The following is a 23719-nucleotide window of genomic DNA, read 5'->3' as shown; positions in this document are numbered from 1 at the left end:
GGTGCTTTCGCGTCGAGTTTGCCGAGTGGGTAGCTGGTAAACACGAAACAGTGTGCAGAACAGAATGAACTTCGTCAGCAGAGTTGGACTGGATGTTATTGGGAAACCTGGGGGCAGACTGCATTCTAATACGACATTACAAGTCGTTGCAGGGAAACGAGTTTGCGAATGTCAGAGGTCGTTGCATTATTCACGTCCCGCCACTGAGGGCCACGGGAACAGCCCTGCTGAGAACTTGGCCTCTGCCCTGGTGCTATTCTGGATATGAGAAGCGGAAGCGGAAAAAGAGATCACCGGCCGGTTACACGATAAAACGACGCAATAATAGGATCGCACAGAGTGCAGTAACAGATTAATCAAATCCGCTCGATCGATTCATTAAGGCCGATAGCAGGAACTGTTCGCTTCGATGGAGCGGCGAATCGAATCCCGATTAAGGGGGCGAGCCGCTCCGGCTTAAAGAGAAGGCCGTACAGTGGCAACGTCACATCGGACAGGGTGCCAAACCGCTTTATCCGCTATACCTGTACCAGTGATCCACGTTATATTAGTCTTCCTGCGAAACAGTCAGTCCTATTCAGCTTAGGTGTGTGTGAGTGTGTGTGTGTGTGTGTGTGTGTGTGTTTGTGTGTGTGTGTGTGTGTGTGTAAAAGAAATATTTCGTCGATGTTAAGAAACAAAAGTATAAGTCGCGACACATTCAGGTACTCCATGTAACATCACTTACTTAAATGAATAGATTTCTGTGATGCTTCATACAGATAACTCAGTTTTGGTACCGAAGCGTAAGACTTGGTCGAAACAGTGTGTGCTGTGAACACGACCTCTTGCTTATCGGGTAATCCGTGGGTTTGCTGATTAGACTGATGCTGAGTATATCAGCCCACATCATAATAAATAGGCTCGCCCACGAAGCTAATAGGCTACTTGAAACATCAACTGTCATCCACATCGGAAAATGTCATTTGATAAGTTCGTGAATTCGTCAGTGGACTCGCCTATTGCTTATGGATGGAGTACTCGGCATATCAGTTGAATAAACTACTGGCCATTATAATTGCTACACCAAGAATAAATGCAGATGATAAACAGGTATTCATTGGACAAATATATTATACTAGAACTGACATGTGATTACATTTTTATGCAATTTGGGTGCATAGATCCTGCGAAATCAGTACCCAGAACAACCACCTCTGGCCGTAATAACGGCCTTGCTACGCCTGGACATTGAGTCAAACAGGGCTTGGATGGTATGTACAGGTACAGCTGCCCATGCAGCTTCAACACGATACCACAGTTCATCAAGGATAGTGACTGTCGTACTGAGAGGAACCAGTTGCTCGGCCACCATTTACCAGACGTTTTCAATTGATGAGATATCTGGAGAATGTGCTGGCCAGGGCAGCAGTCGAACATTTTCTGTATCCAGGAAGGCCCGTACAGGAGCTGCAACATGCGATCGTGCATAATGCTGTTGAAATGTAGGGTTTCGCCGGGATCGAATGAAGGGTAGATTCTATGGTCGTAGCACATCTGAAATGTAACGTACACTGTTCAAAGTGCCGTCAATGCGAACAAGAGGTAACCGGGACGTGTAACCAATGGCACCCCATACCATCACGCCGGGTGATAAGCCAGTATGGCGATGACGAATACACGCTTCCAATGTCGTGCACCGTGATGTCGCCAAACACAGATGCCACCATCATGATGCTGTAAACAGAACCTGGATTCATCCGAAAAAATTACGTTTTGCCATTCGTGCACCCAGGTTCGTTGTTGAGTACACCATCGCAGGCGCTCCTGCCTTTGATGCAGCGTCAAGGGTAACCACAGCCATGGTCGCCAAGCTGATAGTCCATGCTGCTGCAAATGTCGTCGAACTGTTCGCGCAGATGGTTGTTGTCTTGGAAAGGACCCCATCTGTTGACTCAGGGATCGAGACGTAGCTGCACGATCCGTTACAGCTATGCGGATAAGATGCCTGTCATCTCGACTGCTAGTGATACGAGGCCGTTGGAATCCAGCACGGAGTTCCATATTACCCTCCTGAACCCACAGATTCCATGTTCTGCTAACAGTCATTGGATCTCGACCAATGCGAGCATCAATGTAGCGTACGATAAACCGGCGATAGGCTACAGTCTGATCTTTATCAAAGTCGGAAACGTGATGGTACGCATTTCTCCTCCTTACACGAGGCATCACAACAACATTTCACTAGGCAACGCCAGTCACCTGCTGTTTGTGTATGATAAATCGGTTGGAAACTCTCCTCATGTCAGCACGTTGTAGGTGTCACCACCGGCGCTAACCTTGTGTGAATGCTCTGAAAAGCTAATCATTTGAATATCACAGCATCTTCTTCCTGTCGGTTAGATTTCGCGTCTGTAGCACGTCATCTTCGTGGTGTAGGAATTTTAATGGCCTGTAGTGTAATTTAGTTTAATGATTGCTGTGTATTAGAGTTTGATCTGGTAAAATAATGCTTATCTAGAAAACGCGTACCAATTACTCATGACACGTAAACTTCGATGTTATAAAAGAAGGTGAGATTAAATGTACATAATAAAAACAGGACAACGAGTGAAAAATGAATGGTTCTTATGGTCGTCACCAGGAGGATGCTGAACATTTACGGTAGAGACACGTAAGACACGAATTATGCGTTCAGCATAGTTTGCAAAACCTTAAAATTACATAAAAAGTAATATAGCATGCAGCATATCAAAGAATAAAGGAATAATTAGTAAGTTTGGAAGGTAGGAGACGGATATTGGCAGAAGTAAAGCTGTGAGTACCGGGCGTGAGTCGTGCTTCGGTAGCTCAGTTGGTAGAGCACTTGCCCGCGAAAGGCAAAGGTCCCGAGTTCGAGTCTCGGTCGGACACACGGTTTTAATGTGCCAGGAAGTTTGAATTAGAAAGAAGCATAACTAGGTGGGTGTGCTCCAGTGAGTTAACTCGATATCGAATCAATATTGCAGAAAAAATTGCTTAACAATACGTGAAGCACGCAAATCAAGCTAAGGAAATCTAAAAAGCATCCAAGAATGATCTCCTCTTCCTTAAACATATCGCGATTCCCGCAATCGCGAATGGGCGCTGCAAATGCGATTCTATCGTGCTCCAAACTGCGGCCGCTGCTAACCGCTGCTTGTAATCCTCCTGGTTACTCTCCGCGGATGGGCGTAAAGCGAAACTCCGAAGATTTGGCAGAGAAATGGCTCTGAGCACTATGCGACTTAACTTCTGAGGTCATCAGTCACCTGGAAATTAAAACTAATTAAACCTAATTAACCTAAGGACATCACACACATCCATGCCCGAGGCAGGATTCGAACCTGCGACCGTAGCGGTCGCTCGGTTGCACACTGTAGCGCCTAGAACCGCACGGCCACTCCGGCCGGCACTTGGCAGAGAGCCGAAGTGACTCAACACATTTACGACTGCGGAGTCTAAAGTGATCTCAAACAGTGGGAGTTCGAATCAGAACACCCGCACGAATCCGAATACGTCTACGAATGCCTCTCTCAGTTTACGGTAGCCTTCCTTCTCACCTCAGAAGGATACTACACACAATCTTCTCTAGCCAATCCCAGAAAGCGTCTAAGGGCTCTTTCAGTCGGGGATCTGGAATTCCGTTCCCTAGCTCGCACCATAAAGTAGCCACTAGAGATATAAGTTTGTAAGGAAACGGGAGACGAGTGTCGTCTCGTTCTCGCGTCCAGACTTGTCCGTCAGAAATTCTGGAAATTTGTTGGGCTCCGCTCACTGTTCTCACTGAAAGGGCAAAGCTTGAAAATTAGCAGACACAAGAATGGCTACGTATTTTTCTTGAGTGAACTGGTCTGGAGACCACACACAGCAGCATAATGGCAAGTGGACGCTTGAGAACTTCACCCGAAGGTAACTAACAAGGCAGAGTCCTCACCCCTTCCACAAGTGGCTTCCCGTTCTGCTATTGAGGGCATCAGTCTGCCGTACAGCCACTCATTGTTCGCGGAAGCTTATCCTGCAGGATAATCCCTGAAAGGCTCATCCGATTTCCAAGCATCCCACTTGCATAAGACCCTGCACTTCATATTCCAGGCATCTCTACCAGAGCGTACGAAAGTTCCTTCTGTTTTCACCCCAGAGAAAAGGAGTTCCCCTGGTACAGGCTCGATGCATTCAATGGAAGAAAAACTACTACATGAGTGGAGTTTTAGAGGGGTAAGTTACTTTCATTGCTACACGCTACCTCCTAGCCACTCATGTAAACAACACACGATTCAAGTGGAAAGCAGACAAATAAAACTAAATCGCAAAGTAAATGACGCAAGAGCATCTCATACGCAAATTCAGTATCAAAAGAGGATAAAATGTGAGGACGAAGGCCTGAAAGAGGCTACCGCCTCACAAACTAATAGTCGGCTTCCGATAAATCTGTTAATAATAAGATCCCAATCGGACTCATACCAGCACTTTATTTCTTCCTTTGTACTAGTCAGTCGGGACATGCATTCTGAGAAAGTGTTGTTCAAATCTTCAAAAGTGTGTGAAATCTTGTGGGACTTAATTGCTAAGGTTATCAGTCCCTAAGTTTACACACTACTTAACCTAAAATATCCTAAGGACAAACACACACACACACACACACACACACACACACACACACACACACACACACACACACCCAAGACCGAGAGAGGACTCGAACCTCCGCCGGGACCAGCCGCACAGTCCAGGACTGCCGCAGAAAGCGTTGTACTTCCTATTTGTTTAACGTTCCAATTTCAAATTCTTTAAGTGTGTTACTTGTTGGTTTTCTGATATGTTATCAATTTCTGACTTATGGAGTAGTACGTGAAGTCCATTATTGTGACAATAGTGCTCATGTGATCACCCAATACGGAATTAATACAAGTCCGTACTCACACACTTTTCACTTACGTTCCACCTGCCTTGGCGAAGGTAGCTTCTGGTGAAATGAAATGGTTGTATGGCATTATTGGTCATGAGACATAGCCTGTGATTGTCCAGCTGCCTGGTACTAGTTCTTCCACTTGACGGAATTTCAGAGACTTTCACGTCAGTGACGTTGAGATACAATGATTGGGGCAGCACAGACCTCCAGACCCGGAGCGAAACACACCTTCCGACTCAGCCGGGAATAGAAATCAGGAATCTGCAAACAAGAGGCTACGGTGCTAACAACTAGACCACGAGCAGTTTCTAATAATGAGCTATGAAGTGGGTTTTTATCGCACTCTTCACAGAATACCACATTATTTGGGATGGATCTTAAAAAAATTGTAGCACATCTAGGAATACATGTTTGACAAAGCCATTAGCTAGTGCTAAAATTGACATTTGATATTAAAAGCAAACGCATAATCACAAGAATTTTATATATTCAACGGCACAAGAAAATCTCCATGCGTATTTCGAGTATCGATCTTCACATTTCTATGGGAACATCATCTGGAATACGGTAATCCATCAAAGGAGGTGACAAACAAAAATTAATAGCGTGTTACAGGCATTAGAGCTTAAGGAAGGTGCGAAAGTTACGGAATTGTCTCTCCTATGACTATATAAAAAGTACAGTACTATTGAACAGTTAATGGGTTATTAACACATTCGATAATTCAAATGAATTTGGGACATTCAACACAAGGCATCAACTACATCCTCCAAAAATATAAGAAGGTCTACAGTTTCAGCCACAGATTCAGTGTCTTCCTCTCCCCCTTTATTGTGAAATACTAAGCTTTGTCAGCCAATGATCCAACAAACGTCTCAGTTTCTTTTGTTACTTGCCAAAAAGCTCTGACAAGAAACACATCAGGTTTCATAAGATATCGCAGTGCCTGCGTTCTCCAGGAATGCGGTGCAATGTTCCTTAGGACATGCATCCTTGTAGGAAGGTACACTACATTGTATTTCTGAACAACACAGGCACCGCAATACTGAATTTATCCGCCGACAATAGTCAAGTGAATTTCATTAAAAAAATGTCTCTCCTGTGCGAAAATATACATAATGAACGTACGAGAGCAGGATGTAGACACATGATTGACGATTTGCGGAAGTTTGGCTCTGACCCTAGGGCGTCCTAATGATAAAGCGTTTAGTGGAAAATCCGGGTTCGAGTCTCGCTGAGACAAAAAGGTTCATTGTCATTCCGTTACATACAGCTGACGGTTTTCCATATTCGCAAATGCGAATACATTCCGTGTACATCACGTTCCATTATCATCAAGTGTTTAATTCCCACAAAAAGCAAACGGACCACTTTCTCTGCTTTATACATCAGGTTACTATTTGCATTATTGGATTGCGAATGCGAATACATTCCGTGTATATCACGTTCCATTCTCATCAAGTGTTTAATTCCCACAATAAGCAAACGGGCCACTTTATCTGCTTTATATATCTGATTACTATTTGCATTATTGGATAGCTGCGCATTAGAGGACGATTCATCTTCGGCTTTCTCATAATTTCTATTTCCTGTCCAACCTTTTCCTCACCAATTTCTTCGATGTTAGTGTCACTCTGGGTGTCATTAGGTTCTATGAATATGACTTTTATAGTATAATTACGATTGACGCACAAAGGTACATCGATAGCAGCCTTGTATCAAATGATAATGTACTTCCGTTCAAATTATTTAACAACCGATGAAGTCTCCTGCACACTAGATAATTAGCGAGCGCATGACATGTGTCCGTAACTCCCGCCGAAACACGATAGTTGTGGACAGTTTTTTGGAGGAATTAGGGGTATACAAAGAACGTATATTTTGTATTAGGGTACTTGATTCAGTTCAGGGCCTTAGAACTCTGGTAATAGCAAAATATCTGGAAGTCCACAAAATTCGGTATTGCGAGGTTAATGAACAACATTACTTTGGTGACTATTTACGTAGCGTGTTCTGAAAAGGATGTTAAGTTCATTAAGAATGTAAATTGGGGTTAAGAGTTCAGGAGGAACATTGACAGTCTACAGTTCAAAGAAGTCCTCCCGACGTTTGTTTGCCTTACGTGATTTAGGAAGACGAGAATCTGAAACTCAGCACTCCCGCTTCAGGGTCGCATGTTTTAAGCATCAGGGATGGGTTGGGGATGGAGACCAGACAGCGAGGTCATCGGTTTCATCGGATTAGGGAAGGACGGTGAAGGAAGTCGGCCGTGCCCTTCGAAAGGAATCATCCCGGCATTCGCCTAGATCGATTTAGGGAAATCACGGAAAACCTAAATCAGTATGGCCGGACGCGGGACTTCGCATCTCGTGGTAGTGCGGTAGCGTTCTCGCTTCCCACGCCCGGGTTCCCGGGTTCTATTCCCGGCGGGGTCACGGATTTTCTCTGCCTCGTGATGGCTGTGTGTTGTGTGATGTCCTTAGGTTAGTTAGGTTTAAGTAGTTCTAAGTTCTAGGGGACTGATAACCATAGATGTTAAGTCCCATAGTGCTCAGAGACATTTAAACCATTTTTTGAACTGGACGCGGGATTGAACCGTCATCCTCCCGAATGCGAGTCCAGTGTCTAACCACGACGCCACCTCGGTCGGTAAGCATCATGGACAGGTTATCAGTTTGTTGATTAGCATACACGAGACAAGGGTTTCACGATAACAGCTTATTTCACTATTTATGACCATCAGTAGCACTAAAGTGGCTTTGGAAAATGGACAGTGCCTTGCTGGAAAATGCAATTCCCATGGGAAGTAGATCAATGCCATAATTTCCGTAGTATTATCTGTAACAACCGCAGCTCGGTGGAACGCTAAAGTAAACGTTCCACCAGCTTAATACTGCCTCCTTAGGATCTGAACGTCCATAATAATGCATCGAGGATATGTTCTCCTGGAAGGGAATTGTCTAGAACTTCCAATTGACACGACGTAGTTAGAAGCACGATTCATACATCCAGTCATTTTATTCTACAATTTTCCATCCTAACAGGATGTGGAACAGGCTACTTTTGGTGCCATTGTCAATTCTCCTCCTCATTTTTCCTGCATTATTAGCACCGAATGCCCTGGAAATACGTGTGCTACGTCACATTAATCTAGTGTTCCAGTTGTCCACTACAGTAAACCAGCTGTTAATATGGCTTATTTGGAGTTATTAATCAGTCCTGAGGCAACAAATGCATACGCGGCAAAGATCCAGTAGGGATTATCCACTGGAATGCACTGCGTGCATTTTCTGTCTCAGGACTGATTAAAAACTGCAAATAAGAGAAATTAACAGCTGCCCACTGCAGTGGATAATCGCACCACAGAGTTAATACCCCAATAGTAACAGTTTTCATTGTGCAAGAGCGAGACGTTCTCTGCCCTGGTAGTTGCATTGTAATGCTCTTACGACTGGGACTGTTGTTAGTCCGTACAAGAAAAATTTATAACGCAGCGGCATATACCTCACTGTCTAAACCAGTTGGGCGATTTCAACCAAATATGTAACACATACTACTTACTATCTGGAAAGAATCGCTCAGGGGGAAGGAAGAGAGGGCTCTGACAGAGGGGAAGAGAACATGGACAGAGAGAGGGGAGGAGAAGAGATCAGAGAGAGGGGCAGGGGGACATGCAGTGTAGGTTTGTGGAGCAGGTGTAAAGAGAGAAGAGGTGAATGAAATGGACACTGAGAGGGTGAAGGAGGAGATGCAGGAAAGTATATGTACTCATTTAGTCAAAAAACAAACAAGAATATGTGATACATTTTTACAATATAAAGAGATGGACCAATGTCGCTCACATAGATCGTAAATCCACTGCTCCTCGGCTACGTGAAACAGGTAAAAAAAATCTTGATCAGTTTTCTTTCAGGACCTAATATTAAAATTTTCACGAAATATGAGAATTTACGTGGGTCACATTACTGCATTAGTTATCTGCACAATTGAGATTTTACGTACTATTCATATAATTTGAGATTATTAATAATATATACATCAGTTGTTTCCACTAAGGAAACTACCACTTGAATGGAAGCAATTGGCTACGAATAAATTCTGTAGGCTTCTCTTTAACAGGATTGTATTACAAGCTAAGCTATCTATGGCTGCTTGCACGTAACTTTCCTTTATTTTTTTCTAACCTTCCATTAAATATTTTTACCGCTGCAACGAATCACCTTTCTTCGGAAACGAACAAAAACGGTAACGATAATCGTTGTAGTAAATCCGATACACCATGTGCCGCACTCCGATGACGAGAGCAGAGCAAATGCGGTGTTCGGAGCCTCGCTCCGGTACTGTAACGCACACAGTGCTCCATGCAGCACTTCAGTGCACCCTGTACAAAACATTTTCTAACAGAGTGCATTCAAGAATTATAATTTTGCCTTTTATTTCCTGCATAGTGATATTATTTAGATATTCCTCTTGTGTTTGCGAGTACATTGGCAGCTCTTCCCATATTCTATAAGAATGTGTGTTTTGAACTTTGCTACTGTAGCAAACGCATGGTCTTTAAATGTAGTTGTTTCATGAGTTTTAAACTTTGAAAAAGGCTTTGCCATTCCTAAATGCATGTTGTTGAGTCCACCATGTTTAAATACAACATAGCCATACTTTTTGAGAGAGTAAAAGTTGGCTGGAGATTTATAAACACATTGTTCGTTTATCGTCTTGTAGTAAGTGTTCTTCGATTCATTGTTTTCTGTAGGTACTCCAGTATAATATGGACACGTTTCGTGGTTGTTGTTGTGGTCTTCAGTCCTGAGACTGGTTTGATGCAGCTCTCCATGCTACTCTATCCTGTGCAAGCTTCTTCATCTCCCATTACCTACTGCAACCTACATCCTTTTGAATCTGCTTAGTGTATTCATCTCTTGGTCTCCCTCTACGATATTTGCCCTCCAATACTAAATTGGTGATCCATTGATGCCTCAGAACATGTCCTACCAAACGATCCCTTCTTCTAGTCAAGTTGTGCCATAAACTTCTCTTCTCCCCAATCCTATTCAATACCTCCTCATTGGTTTCATGGTATTTGTTGTATTCCACAATCATATCAATAATTAACATGTACCATGTTTAAAATAATTTGTAAGCCTTGCTTGAGCGTCTACATTGGCGTGTTCTTTTTTCCTGTAACAGATTATATCCTTCCGCCATGGAAGTTGTTTTCACCAAAGATTCCAGTTTGCATTTTCGAAATAAACTTTTTACATTTAATTTCCTTTTGCCTAGCAGTAACACATTACTTGTGCTTAAAGATGTAATTTCATTAATACCGATTGGTTTAAGTCTGTTCGGTATATTAATTCTTTCTATTAGGACCTGCAAATAATATCGTTCATAGTAACCACTCCTAATTCGGCAATATCTATATTGGATAGTACTGTGGAGAAAAATGCCTTGGACTGAAAAAACGGTGTGTTTCCACCTTCAATATTGACTCGTACCAATATTCGCGATTGATAGTGTAAGCGAGTATACCTTTTGTTAACTGGCGAGAACATGTTTACTTCCCACTCGCACAGGAAGCAGACGGCCCAGTGCTGTTTTATGGCATTGCTCAAGTTCGTGGGGTCGTTGTATCCTGGAGCGACCTGTGTCACTATCACCGGTGATGAGCTAGGCGTGGTACTTTCTCAATTAAATAAATGTTATCGTCGATTGAGCAGAAACGCCTTGCCGCCTTTCTGCTACTTGTGCGTCCCTGCATTCTAGGCCTGGCTGTTAACTTCGCTGAGCGTGTTGAGAAAGGAATTAGCCTTATCGCATGGAGTTCATCACACGACATAAGGCTATGATTCCTTTACTCCACAACGATCGCAGAAGAATAATGACTCGTTGAGAATTTTATGTAAACTTGCTTCGGATTTCCCCCGAAAACTGACACCAAACGTCTACATTTATACATCTCATCGTTAATACACTCCTGGAAATTGAAATAAGAACACCGTGAATTCATTGTCCCAGGAAGGGGAAATTTTATTAACACATTCCTGGGGTCAGATACATCACATGATCACACTGACAGAACCACAGGCACATAGACACAGGCAACAGAGCATGCACAATGTCGGCACTAGTACAGTGTATATCCACCTTTCGCAGCAATGCAAGCTGCTATTCTCCCATGCAGACGATCGTAGAGATGCTGGATGTAGTCCTGTGGAACGGCTTGCCATGCCATTTCCACCTGGCGCCTCAGTTGGACCAGCGATCGTGCCTGGACGTGCAGACCGCGTGAGACGACGCTTCATCCAGTCCCAAACATGCTCAATGGGGGACAGATCCGGAGATCTTGCTGGCCAGGGTAGTTGACTTACACCTTCTAGAGCACGTTGGGTGGCACGGGATACATGCGGACGTGCATTGTCCTGTTGGAACAGCAAGTTCCCTTGCCGGTCTAGGAATGGTAGAACGATGGGTTCGATGACGGTTTGGATGTACTGTGCACTATTCAGGGTCCCCTCGACGATCACTAGAGGTGTACGGCCAGTGTAGGAGATCGCTCCCTACACCCTGTTGCCGGGTGTTGGCCCTGTGTGCCTCGGTCGTATGCAGTCCTGATTGTGGCGCTCACCTGCACGGCGCCAAACACGCATACGACCATCATTGGCACCAAGGCAGAAGCGACTCTCATCGCTGAAGACGACACGTCTCCATTCGTCCCTCTATTCATGCCTGTCGCGACACCACTGGAGGCGGGCTGCACGATGTTGGGGCGTGAGCGGAAGACGGCCTAATGGTGTGCGGGACCGTACCCAGCTTCATGGAGACGGTTGCCAATGGTCCTCGCCGATACCCCAGGAGCAACAGTGTCCCTAATTTGCTGGGAAGTGGCGGTGCGGTCCCCTACGGCACTGCGTAGGATCCTATGGTCTTGGCATGCATCCGTGCGTCGCTGCTGTCCGGTCCCAGGTCGACGGGCACGTGCACCTTCCGCCGAAACTGGCGACAACATCGATGTACTGTGGAGACCTCACGCCCCACGTGTTGAGCAGTTCGGCGGTACGTCCACCCGGCCTCCCGCATGCCCACTATACGCCCTCGCTCAAAGTCCGTCAACTGCACATACGGTTCACGTCCACGCTGTCACGGCATGCTACCAGTGTTGAAGACTGCGATGGAGCTCCGTATGCCACGGCAAACTGGCTGACACTGACGGCGGCGGTGCACAAATGCTGCGCAGTGTCCGGAGCAAGTATGGTGGGTCTGACATACCGGTGTCAATGTGTTCTTTTTTCCATTTCCAGGAGTGTATTTTACCTGTGAGGTCATCGTCTTTCGTGTCAGCCGGTAACTGTTAATTTACCACCTGAGCTGGGAGACATTTTGTAAAACCGTTCCCCTTCTTCTGTAGCCTTACTCCTTCTGTGAATTCATTTCTTAGCGATGTACTTTTTTTTCTAAAGTTGTATTTCTCTCTGTGTCACACCTCTGCATCATTTGTTATCCTAACTGTTATTACTATTACAAGATCACAGTCGTTTTGTTTTCTAAAACTGTGTTTCCTCTCTGTCATAGTTCCACATCATAGTTATTACTACAGTGGGTTTGGCTGTGTCAACACCTCAGAACTGTGTTGAAGTAGAAGTTATTAAATTTCTTCAATTCGTAATTTAAGTTCCACATTTTTGTTAGATATTATTTTTTTAAATGTTGAGATTTGTTCTATAAAAATATCCGTGCCCCCAAAATTAATTACTGCAGAACATTATGGTGACAAGTAAAAGCAATTCAGCAATTCAGTTAGCTATCTGAAGGCCTTTATGACTCTTGAAATGACGTCCTTTTCTTCAATGTCGCGATTTGTTTTTTCGAGAAATTCTTTATCGACAGATTTTATTTCCGAAGGATCCTGTGCTAATGAAATTATGCAAATTGTACTTTTCATGGCCTGGTACTGTACTACTTTTCTGGTTCCTATAAGATATAATACTACCTTCCCCATCTTAGAGTATATGCTGAATTCCACATAGTTTAAGTTAAATAATATAAACCAGCAACGGACAAAACATAGCTTATAATCTTTTCTTGGTACTGATGTCTCAACTTTCCTTGCACACTAATTAAATTTAGCGCATTCTTATGACCCTTCCGGAGAACACTATTTAACACAACACACCAATTGTTTGGTAACCTTATCGATAAGTTAAACCGCACGCAAGCGATTAGATCAGTGTACATGGAACACATTGTAAATCATGTTTGTTGGCATTTAACACACTTGGAAACGATTCCGCAAACATACCATCCATTCTGCAACTATAAATCATAGCTTCCTGTCTAGTACTAACGTGATTTCTATCCCAGGAAGATGTTAATGTTTCTCAAAGGAAAATATTAAGAAGTACTTTAGCAAATAAACATAATGTTTATCGATATCATTGTTCACTCAGGGCGCTCTCAATTTGACATAAAAATTTGTTATATATGGAGCCTAAGCACTTAAATCGTCTATTCCAAAAGTCTAATCGAGGGGTTTCAAAACTTTCCTCTGATAGAACACTTTGAGAACCGTGGTATTTGGAACACGTTACTTAATTTGAAGGTTAATAAAATTTTTAATAATGGGAAGAGGCTATTTTATTCAGTGTTTACTTATATTTCAAATCATAGCTAATAACACAGAAACCGTAATGGAAGTTCAAAATAGTACCTAGTATCGTCGAATGTCGTAACATTTACTGGAGCATTTATTCACTTCCTGTGGAACGCCTGTCTTCTGTTTTAGTGTTAGGTAACGACACTTAAAGAGACCCTTGGAGAGAAGAGAACCACGGTATGAATATCAAGAGCTCAGATGGCAGCCCAGTTCTAAGCAAAGAAGGGAAGGCAGAAAGGTGGAAGGAGTATATAGAAGGTTTATACAAGGGCGATGTACTTGAGGACAATATTATGGAAATAGAAGAGGATGTAGATGAAGACGAAATGGGAGATACGATACTGCGTGAAGAGTTTGACAGAGCACTGAAAGACCTGAGTCGAAACAAGGCCCCCAGAGTAGACAACATTCCATTAGAACTACTGACGGCCTTGGGAGAGCCAGTCATGACAAAACTCTAGCAGCTGGTGAGCAAGATGTATGAGACAGGCGAAATACCCTCAGACTTCAAGAAGAATATAATAATTCCCATCCCAAAGAAAGCAGGTGCTGACAGATGTGAAAATTACCGAACTATCAGTTTAATAAGCCACGGCTGCAAAATGCTAACGCGAATTCTTTACAGACGAATGGAAAAACTGGTAGATGCAGACCTCGGGGAGGATCAGTTTGGATTCCGTCGAAATGTTGGAACACGTGAGGCAATACTGACCTTACGACTTATTTTAGAAGAAAGATTAAGAAAAGGCAAACCTACGTTTCTAGCATTTGTAGACTTAGAGAAAGCTTTTGACAATGTTGACTGGAATACTCTTTTTCAAATTCTAAAGGTGGCAGGGGTAAAATACAGGGAGCGAAAGGCTATTTATAATTCGTACAGAAACCAGATGGCAGTAATAAGAGTCGAGGGGCATGAAAGGGAAGCAGTGGTTGGGAAAGGAGTGAGACAGGGTTGTAGCCTCTCCCCGATGTTATTCAGTCTGTATATTGAGCAAGCAGTAAAGGAAACAAAAGAAAAATTTGGAGTAGGTATTAAAATTCATGGAGACGAAGTAAAAACTTTGAGGTTCGCCGATGACATTGTAATTCTGTCAGAGACGGCAAAGGACTTGGAAGAGCAGTTGAACGGAATGGACAGTGTCTTGAAAGGAGGATATAAGATGAACATTAACAAAAGCAAAACGAGAATAATGGAATGTAGTCAAATTAAATCGGGTGATGCTGAGGGAATTAGATTAGGAAATGAGACACTTAAAGTAGTAAAGGAGTTTTGCTATTTAGGAAGTAAAATAACTGATGATGGTCGAAGTAGAGAGGATATAAAATGTAGACTGGCAATGGCAAGGAAAGCGTTTCTGAAGAAGAGAAATTTGTTAACATCGAATATAGATTTATGTATCAGGAAGTCGTTTCTGAAAGTATTTGTTTGGAGTGTAGCCATCTATGGAAGTGAAACATGGACGATTACTAGTTTGGACAAGAAGAGAAAAGAAGCTTTCGAAATGTGGTGCTACAGAAGAATATTGAAGATAAGGTGGATAGATCACGTAACTAATGAGGAGGTATTGAATAGGATTGGGGAGAAGAGAAGTTTGTGGCACAACTTGACTAGAAGAAGGGATCGGTTGGTAGGACATGTTTTGAGGCATCAAGGGATCACAAATTTAGCATTGGAGGGCAGCGTGTAGGGTAAAAATTGTAGAGGGAGACCGAGAGATGAGTACACTAAGCAGATTCAGAAGGATGTAGGTTGCAGTAGGTACTGGGAGATGAAGCAGCTTGCACAGGATAGAGTAGCATGGAGAGCTGCATCAAACCAGTCTCAGGACTGAAGACAACAACAACAACGACACTTCTCCACTTTGTTACAAATCCCATCAAAATCTTGCATTATATGCAGGTTTATGTGCTGCCCATTAGGTGCCAACATAACACGGGCACCTCATCGCTTAGTTCAAACAGCACATTATGATATGCAGGTAGCACCCAAGATGAATTTTTTTCCTAATATTCCTCCTGTTGTCACGTTATCGCTCTCTTGTAGGAGAAGTGAGAGTCTCGCCTTGACGACGTGTTTCACAGAGATGAATTCACCATGTAGATAACTGTTACGTACAACACATATTTACTTCAATACAATTTCAGACCAGCTCTTCTCCAGTTGTTCTTAGCAGTCCACCAGTACACATCCGACTTCCCCCTATCCCCTCCCTCTCAAGGAGCTACCTAATACAGGTACAGACAACATCTCTGCAATATAAGATATGAGAGATGTTTTACAAAATTTTCAACATCGCTGCCTAGTTCAATTTTTAGATTAGACTTAAAATGTGACCGAGTGCTCATTTATTTCAACTTTAAAATATGAGAGGGTTAAAGAATTTCAACAAGCCTCGACTAAGCCGAGGCTACACTACCTCTCCCCCACTCCCACCTTTCCCCCCCCCCTCCCCCTCCCCCCGGTGTCACGTGCATATGGCACGATCCACTTGACCCAGTCCTGCCCCATGTGTTGGCCAACCCTTGAAAAGCTATACAACAGCGATTCTGCTTGCCATGGATACGACGAGCCATTGACAGGTTTTTGTAGGTATGTGGGAGCTGACGTCAAGCTCAAGATATTACCATAAATTATGAGCCAGTAGTTTATGTGAATAGAGAGGGCACCCGACAGCACCCCAGATCCATCTATGTCAGATAAGGCGAATTTGGTGCCCAAGGCTTCAATGTGAGTTGACTATCATGCCCCTCAAACCACTGTAGCATTATTTTGACCGTGTGTTGGGGTCGTTTACCCAGACAGACGATTTCATGGCAGTCAGTGAGTGAATCAAGCACGAAGAGATTCGGTTTGTCAGTTGTAACAGACCGTAACTGTCGCGGTGTTTTTTATTGCTACCACAGGTCACATTTACACTTAATACTGGATTTAGAGTGTGCAAATAGTTTACATCAGCTTAGTGGGTGTTACAACAGGGTACATAAGTTATAGTGTCACTACAGCTGTTATATACATTGTCAGTCTGCTGTGTTCCACTTGCGGTTGAAACGTCCCCTTTGAAAAATTTATGAATTACTGTGCTGATAAACCTCTTACGTTATTTGATTTTCAAACAGCTGAGCAGAACTGAACGTACTCAGATATTTCTCTCTTTACTTATTCTGATCAACACTAAACTGACACACAATATTTTTAGCGCAACGCAATCTGACTTACAATAATTCGTACAAAAGAATGGCTCTGACTAACAATAACCTATACCTTTCACATATCACTTACCTCACAAAAATATTAGTTACTCGAACTACTGCAATACAGCGAGTGCCAATACTGCCAGCTAAATAAAAGATTCTAACTACTGAAGGCACTAACTACTGATAGGCACAGTTAGCAAATGAAAGATTCTGATACAAAAGAAACCATATATTTACTTTAGTAATGTTCAGATCTACCGCTCTCAAAATTCTGCCAACTCTCTCCTCACATCCACCACTGCTGGCGGCTCACCTCCAACTGCGCAATGCTACGGGCTGTTCACATCCAACTGCCCGACACTACAACAGCAAAAATTCCAACAATGCAGACCAGCCACAGACTGCACACAGCAAAGTCTGTGATTTTCATACAGAGCGCTATGTGATGTTACCAACATAAAAATCCAAACAGCCTACTTACACGGTTAGTCACCAGATACCAGCGAGAAAAGCAGTTTTTAGGGTTCTTTGCCACAATCTGCAAAAACGGAACCCATAGGGAATCGCTTTGTTGTCCATCTGTCTGTCTCATTGTCTGTATCTCTGTCCTTTTATCACGAACCCTTGCGCCCAGGAACAGGTAGGCGCATCAAGTTCGAATTTGTGTCAAATATTAAGGTCTGTGGTCGCTAAGAGATTTAAGAATTTTAAGCTCCTAAAATATACCAATCGCAGGATACAGCCATTTATGTCCCATACTTTTACACTTGATAACTCAATCATCAAACCTATCGGGGGCTTCCCGTTGACCTAGAATCGTGAAACTTGGTAAGAAGCCCTTATCACAATATTAGTGAAGGAAAAAATTTGAAATTTGTTAATTTCCAATAATATAACACAAAAACATTTATGTCATTTTTTCATCAATTTGTCTGTTTGTCTCTTTTCTGTTAAGACCCTTTTTCTCTGGAAACGTTTGGCATGCCAAGTTCAAATTTATGTCACTTACTAAGATCCATGGTCCCTTAGCGGTCAAGTCTGTGTAATCAATGGATACGACCATTTATGTCACATATTTTATATTCGAAAACTCGCTCATGAAAACTTGTAGGTTTCACGGTGAAAGCAAAGCAAAAAAATCTGAAACTTGTTGAAATGTAATTAGAAACAACGTTTCACAGTCAAAGGAAAGCAAAAAATGTGAAACTTGTTGAAATGTAATTCTATCACATACGAAATAGCTGTTGTGATTTGAACAAACGTTTCATTCATCATCCGACAAAAGCATTATAGACGAACATCACTGCTAGTGAACATAAAATGAAAGTTGTAATCATGTAGACGTAGTAAGTAAATAGGAACGTTTTATTAAATCTCTCTCTACCTGTATAATCTGAAGTTACATGCTTTTTTTTTGTATGTCCTGGATATTGTGCGGAATTACTGCAGAGATTTTGATACGGTATTGGAATTCCCGGGAGCAAGAGCAATATCTTGTCAGTATCTGTATCGATAACAGGAAAAAATAGCTGAGTTATTCAATTCCCCAGATCCCGGTTGGATTAAATTGAAAATTTGTGTTAAGGTCTTGTGGGATCAAAGTCATGAGATGATCAGTCCCTGAGCTTACACACTATTTAAACTAAGGACGACACCCATGCCCGAGGGAGGACTCGAACCTCCGACACGGTGGTGCAGCGCGGACCATGACAAGACGCCCTAGACCACGCGGCTCAGGATGAATTAATTACACACACACACACACACACACACACACATATGTATATATATATATATGTATGTATGTATGTATTCCCTCCACTTGCTGTTGGTGGGGAGGTTTACGTGACTCAACGATACAGATAGCCGTACCGCTGGTGCAACCACAACGTAGGGGTATCTGCTGAGAGGCCAGACAAACGTGTGACGTGTGGTTCCTGAAGAGGGGCAACGGCCTTTACAGTAGTTGCAGAGGCAACAGTTGTAAGTAGGCTGTTTAGTTTTTTTTATTGGTAACGCCGCCGCCACGTAGAGCACTGTATGAAAATCACTGGCTGTGCCGTGTGCAGTCTGTAGCTGGTTTGCATTGTTGTCTTCCATTGTAGTGTTGGGCAGCGGCAGCTGGTTGCTAACAGCGCGTAGCGTTGCGCAGTTGGAGGTGAGCCGCCAGCAGTGGTGGACGTGGGGAGAGAGATGGTGGAGTTTTGAAATTTGTAAGAATTGGTGTCATGAACTGATATATATATATATATTATGACTATTAAGGTAAATACATTGTTTGTTCACTATTAAAATCTTTTATTTGCTAACTGTGCCTGTCAGTAGGTAGTGACTTCCGTAGTTTGAATCTTTTAGTTAGCTGGCAGTAGTGGCGCTCGCTGTATTGCAGTAGTTCGAGTAACGAAGATTTTTGTGAGGTAAGTGATTTGTGAAACATATAGGTTGATGTTAGTCAGGGCCATGCTCTTGTAGGGATTACTGAAAGTAAAGCGCTAAAAATATTGTGTGTCAGTTTAAGCACAGTCTTGTATAATTTTTCAAAGGGGACGTTTCACAGTCTGATGGTTGACTGATCTGACCTTGTAACATTAACCAAAACGGCCTTGCTGTGCTGGTACTGCGAACGGCTGCGAGCAAGAGGAAACTACAGCTGTAATTTTTCCAGAGGACATGCAGCTTTACTGTATGATTAAATGATGATGGCATCATCTTGGGTAAAATGTTCCGGAGGTAAATTAGTCCCCCATTCGGATCTCCATGCGGGGACTACTCAAGAGGACGTCATTATCAGGAGAAAAAAACTGGCGTTCTACCGGTCGGAGCGTGGAATGTCAGATCACTTAATCGGGCAGGTAGGTTAGAAACTTTAAAAATGGAAATGGATTGGTTAAAGTTAGATATAGCGGGAGTTAGTGAAGTTCGGTGGCTGGAGGAATACAGGGTTTTAAATTCAAAATCAAATAGGGGTAATGCAGGAATTGGTTTAATAATGAATAAAAAAATAGGAGTGCGGGTAAGCTACTACAAACAGTATAGTGAACACATTGTTGTGGCCAAGATAGACACGAAGCCCACGCCTACAAGAATAGTACGAGTTTATATGCCAACTATCTCTGCAGATGAAGAAGACATTGATGAAATGTATGATGAGATAAAAGAAATTATTCAGGTAGTGAAGGTAGACTAAAATTTATTAGTCATGAGTGCTTGAAATTTGATAGTAGGAAAAGGAAGAGAAGGAAGCGTAGTAGGAGAATATGGATTACATCTAAGAAATGAAAGAGGAAGCCGCCTGGTAGAATTTTGCACAGAGCATAACGTAATCATAGCTAATACTTGGTTCAAGAATCATGAAAAAAGTTGTATACATGGAAGAACCCTGGAGATACTAGAAGATTTCAGATAGATTATATAATGGTAAGACAGAGATTTAGGAACCAGGTTTTCAGTTTTAAGACATTTCCAGGGGCAGATGTGGACTATGACCACAATCTATTGGTTATGAACTGTAAATTAAAACTGAAGAAATTGCAAAATCGTGGGAATTTAAGGAGATAGGAGCTGGATAAACTGAAAGAGCCAGAGGTAGTACAGAGTTTCAGGGAGAGCATAAGGGAGCAATTGACAGGAATGGTGGAAAGAAATACAGTAGAAGAAGAATGGGTAGCTTTGAGGGATAAATCAGTGAAGACAATAGAGGATCATGTAGGTAACAAGGGCTAGTATAAATCGTTGGGTAACAGAAGAGATATTGAATTTAATTGATGGAAGGAGAAAATACAAAAATGCAGAAAAAGAAGCAGGCAAAAAGGATTACAAACGTCTCATAAATGAGATCGACAGGAAGTGGAAAATGGCTAAGCAGGGATGACTAGTTGACAAATGTAAGGATGTAGAGCCTCAGCTCACTAGTGGTAAGATAGATACTGTCTACAGGAAAATTAAAGAGACTTTTGGAGAAAATAGAACAACTTGCATGAATATCAAGGGTTCAGATGGAACCCAGTTCTAACCAAAGAAGGGAAAGCAGAAAGGTGGAAGGACTATATATAGACGGTCTATACAAGTGCGATGTACTTGAGGACAATATTAGGGAAATGGAAGAGGATGTTATTGAAGATGAAATGGGAGATATGATACTACGTGTCGAGTTTGACAGAGCACTGAAAGACCTAAGTCGAAACAAGGCCAAGGGAGTCGACAACATTCCATTGTAACTACTGACAGCCTTGGGAGAGCCAGTCCTGACAAACCTCTACCATCTGGTGAGCAAGATGTACGAGACAGGAGACAGGTGTTGAAAGATGTGAAAATTACCGAACTATCAGTTTAATAAGTCACAGCTGTAAAATACTAACACGAATTCTTTACAGACGAATGGAAAAACTGGTAGAAGCCGACCTCGGGAAAGATCAGTTTGGATTCCGTAGAAATGTTGTAACACGTGAGGCAATACTGACCCTACGACTTATCTTAGAAGAAAGATTAAGGAAAGGCAAACCTATGTTTCTAACGTTTGTAGACTTAGAGAAAACTTTTGACAATGTTGACTGGAATACTCTCTTTCAAATTATGAAGGTGGCAGAGGTAAAATACAGGGAGCGAAAAGCTATTTACAATTTGTACAGAAACCAGATAGCAGATACAAGAGTCGAAGGGCATGAAAGGGGAGCAGTGGTTGGGAAGGGAGTGAGACAGGGTTGTAGCCTCTCCCCGGTGCTGTTCAATCTGTATATTGAGCAAGCAGTAAAGGAAACAAAAGGAAAGTTCGGAGTAGTTATTAAAATCTATGGAGAAGAAATTAAAACTTTGCGGTTTGCCGATGACATTGTAATTCTGTCAGTGACAGCAAAGGACTTGGAAGAGCAGTTGAACGGAATGGACAGTGTCTTGAAAGGAGAGTATAATATGAACATCAACAAAAGCAAAACGAGGATAGTGGAATGTAGTCGAATTAAATCGGGTGAAGCTGAAGGAATTAGATTAGGAAATGTGACACTTAAAGTAGTAAAGGAGTTTTGCTATTTGGGGAGTAAAATAACTGGTGATAGTGGATGTAGAGAGGATATAAATGTAGATTGGCAAAGGCAAGTAAAGCGTTTCTGAAGAAGAGAAATTAGTTAACATCGAGTATTGATTTAATTGTCAGGAAGTCGTTTCTGAAAGTATTTGCATGGATTGGAGCCATATATAGAAGTGAAACATGGACGATAAATAGTTTGGACAAGAAGAGAATAGAAACTTTCGAAATGTGGTGCTACAGAAGAATGCTGAAGATTAGATGGGTATATCACATAACTAGTAAGGAGGTACTGAATAGAATTGGGGAGGAGTTTGCGGCACAACTTAACTAGAAGAAGGGTTAGGTTCGTAGGACATGTTCTGAGGCATCACGGTATCATCAATTTAGTACTGGAGGGCAGCATGGAGGGTAAAAATGGGAGAAGGAGACCAAGAGATAAATACAGTAAACAGATTCAGTAGGATTTAGGTTGCAGTAGGTACTGGGAAATGAAGAAGCTTGCACATGATAGAGTAGCATGGAGAGCTGCATAAAACCAGTCTCAGGACTGAAGACCACAACAACAACAACATATACATAATAATTAAGTTTGTACGGAACCCTACAACCGCGAGTCGTATTCGATCTTGGTCAGTTTTTTATCATGTGTTACATGCACCTTGAGGGGAACCTTCCACATTTTCTGCGCTGTTATAAAGGGAACATGTAGTTCTCTAAAATTCGATGCAATCATATCTCTGAGATCGATGATAGAGTTTCTTCTATACACCCCATACAGTCTTCACTCTCACAGTTACTAATATTTCTCAGTAACAGTACCTCTGCAGGTATAAATGAGGTACGTTAGCAAGAAATTTGGTTCGAGAGTTAATATCGAGTGTCGACTCACCTTTCTCACTGCAAGTGTGTGACGCACATGCTGTCGTGTAATTGCTGTACTCAAGAAATCATCACATCGCTTATGTAGTTAATATTGGCTACTTTCAAATGAGGCTGGTTAAAAAAGTTTTCTAGAAAATTCAACGTAGTTAAATAATGAATATAGACATCAAAGTCTCGGAGTAGCGTCTTTCAGTTCTGCTCCCAACGTGATGGATCCAAGATTGAAACCAAGCCGCTGCTTAAATTTTAAACAAAGTTACCAGCGACGATGGCCGAAGTCTTCCGGCATGAGTGTTCACCTCTGTTCTGTCGACGCCAACGGAAACCAGAGCTTAGAGGACACGTTACCTCATTCCTCAGGACTTGTACGGTGTAACTGAAAGAGCATCAATATGATCTCTCCATGGGCAAATGATTCCGTATTAGTCCCCGAATCGGATCTCCGAGAGAGCACTACCAACTGGGAATGGCCAAGAAAAAACGATGGAGTAACTAACGAAGGGATAACATCCTACGAATCTGGACGTGGAATGTCAGAGTCTTGAAAGTGGTATGAAAACTATAAAAACTGAAAAGAGAGATAGAAAGGCTCAGTTTAGATGTAGTAGGCGTCAGTGGAGCTAAATGGAAAAAGAAAAGAATTTGTGGTCAGACAAACACTATTAGCAGCAGTAAATGGGATAGCGACAGTAGAAGTACTTATGATATGGACTTAGGGCAGAGAACGAACAGTTCTGTGATAGGGTAATTCTCATCACAATCGGTAGCAAACCAATGCCCATAACAATAGCTCAGGTGTTCATGCCGACGGTCAAGCAGAAGATGATGAGATGTAGAAAGTACTAATATACGAAGATATTGAACGAGTATGTAAATCTAGATGACAAATTAATAATCATCGGCGATTGTAAATCTGTTCTATAGGGAGGAACAGAAGAAAGTTTTACGGGATAATATGGGCTTGGCCGTATGAAGCAGAATGGAGAAGGACTGTGTTGTTCATTAAATTTAATTTAGTACCGGTAACATAAAATACACAGCTCAAAAGTCATATGAAGAG

General features: G+C 42.3%; 1 protein-coding gene and 1 non-coding gene across 3 annotated transcripts in view; both read left to right on the top strand.

The window, feature by feature from the left end:
- LOC126354714 (diuretic hormone receptor-like) overlaps nucleotides 1–23719 on the top strand; it is a 1166839-nt gene that overhangs the window by 570515 nt on the left and 572605 nt on the right. The window lies entirely within an intron of this gene.
- On the top strand, nucleotides 2819–2893 carry Trnas-cga (transfer RNA serine (anticodon CGA)). The gene has a single exon. It is a non-coding gene; the product is annotated as a tRNA-Ser (tRNA).

The sequence above is a fragment of the Schistocerca gregaria genome, chromosome 3, assembly GCF_023897955.1.
Source record: "Schistocerca gregaria isolate iqSchGreg1 chromosome 3, iqSchGreg1.2, whole genome shotgun sequence".
Lineage (NCBI taxonomy): Eukaryota > Metazoa > Arthropoda > Insecta > Orthoptera > Acrididae > Schistocerca > Schistocerca gregaria.
This window is presented reverse-complemented; position numbering and strand designations above follow the sequence as displayed.